Source organism: Phocoena phocoena, chromosome 2 (assembly GCF_963924675.1).
Source record: "Phocoena phocoena chromosome 2, mPhoPho1.1, whole genome shotgun sequence".
Classification (NCBI taxonomy): Eukaryota; Metazoa; Chordata; class Mammalia; order Artiodactyla; family Phocoenidae; genus Phocoena; species Phocoena phocoena.
Window position 1 is genome coordinate 172,618,008 of NC_089220.1, and position 2,306 is coordinate 172,620,313.

The following is a 2,306-nucleotide window of genomic DNA, read 5'->3' on the forward strand; positions in this document are numbered from 1 at the left end:
AGAGCAACTGAAAATTCACCACTGCGGGGATGCAGGGGAGGGAAGGAAGACGAGTTTAGGGATAACCTGAGAAAACCATAATTCAAAAAGGGACATGCACCCCAATGTTCACTGCAGCTCTATTCACAACAGCCAGGACACGGAACCAACCCAAGTGTCCATCAACAGACGAATGGCTAAAGAAGATGGGGCACATATATACAATGGAATATTATTCAGCCATACAAAGAAACAAAACTGAGTTATTTGCAGTGAGGTGGATGGACCCAGAGACTGTCATACAGAGTGAAGTAAGTCAGAAAAACAAATACTGTATGCTAACACATATATATGGAATCTAAAAAAAAAAAAATGGTACTGATGAAGCTAGTTGCAGGGCAGGAATAGAGACGCAGACATAGAGAATGGACTTGAGGATACTGGGAGGGGGAAGGGTAAGCTGGGACGAAGTGAGAGAGTAGCATGGACATATATACACTACCAAATGTAAAATAGATAGCTAGTGGGAAGCAGCCGCATAGCACAGGGAGATCAGCTCGGTGCTTTGTGACCACCTAGAGGGGTGTGATAGGGAGGGTGGGAGGGAGGCTCAAGAGGGAAGGGATACGGGGATATATGTATGCATATGGCTGATTCACTTTGGTATACAACAGAAACCAACACGGTACTGTAAAGCAATTACACTCCAATAAAGATCTATTAAAAAAAATAAAGAGAATGGTAAAATGAGGGGAAACAAAAGAGTCTAGGGATACTTGGCAGCTACAGAACTGCCTCTTGTGGTGAACTTCTAATTGGAGAGATACAAACAGAAGCAGTTCACAGAGGCATCTTTATCTGGTGATGGGAGGCTTTGCTTCACTGATGTGATTGATGACAGGAGGAGTGTTTTAACAAGGCTGATGCCTTACAAAGGGCCATCATTCCCAGGGGATGCATTAATTGAAGTGCCACGCAGATCTGTGGGAACATATAAGGTGTTGTCATCAAGGGCGGGAAGAAGGCTGAAATGACCCCACTTCTCACTCTTACTCAGTGCCATTACTCTAAGATCTGTAAAGACCAAAGCCTTTGTCCCTTTGTATTTTTCTTTTTTAAAATAGCGGCTTGGGCTATATTTATTATAGAAGTACTACTAAATCAGGCTTTGCCAACAATTCCTAAACTGCGTTTAGAGAAGGCATAAACAATCCCCTAGGAGTTACACACAATTGTGGTATTAAATACTTTTCTTATAACATCTAATGTGCTATTCTTGTTTAGGTTGACAGATAGAAATATTCCAGCAATTCCCCAAGTCATGAAAGACATAATGATTCTGCGACAATACTCAGCATATTCATATTCGAGTCAGATTAATTGGACAATTATTTATTAGGTACCCCCTGATTGTCAGCATCTGAGAGAGGCACTGAGGAGACAGAACTGGGTAAGATACAGCCTTTGTCCTGGAGGAAAAAAGTCTGGGGAGGAGACGGTATTATATGCCATCGGGATGCAAATGAAGTAGTGACTTGAAAGCTAGATTACCTATGGTAGAGGTGGAATAGAGTACTGGTTTTGATAGAAAGAATAATTATAAAAGTAATATAACTATATTACATTGAATGGAATATTCAAAGACTGGCTTCTTTCACTTAGCGTAATGTTTTCAAGGTTCATCTATGTTGTAGCATGTATCAGTACTGCATCCTTTTTTATGACTGAATCTATTGTACGGACATACACATTTTGTTTATTCATACATCAACTGATGAACACAATAGTCATTTCCCTTTTTCGCTATTATGAATAACGTTGCTGTGAACACTCACGTACAAGTTTGTGTGTGGACATGTTTTCAGTTCTCTCTGGAATATGCCTACGAGCACTCTTGTTGGGTCACACAGTAACACAATGTTTTGAGGAACTACCAAACTGTTTGTCAAAGGAGCTGCTCGTTGCATGTTTTATTGATTGGTTTCACAATCTTGTATTTCAGCATTGTCTTATTGTAACACATTTAATCGGCTTCCAGTTTCACTATGTTTAATATCTTCATTCCTATAAACTGCCGTCCTTTCGAATTATATTATTAAGGCAGATTCCCACGGTGGGTCTTGTTTTTACCATCGTTTACTTTCAACCTACTTAAATCATTTCATTTGAAGCACGTTGTTTCTTATCAAAGTATATAATTAAATGATGTTTTTCAACCCACTCTACCAATCTCTGTATTTTAAATACTGTATTTTGACCAACTATATTTAAGACATTTATCGATCTGGTAGAGCTTGTGTGCCATTTAATCATTTTTGTTTGTTTCG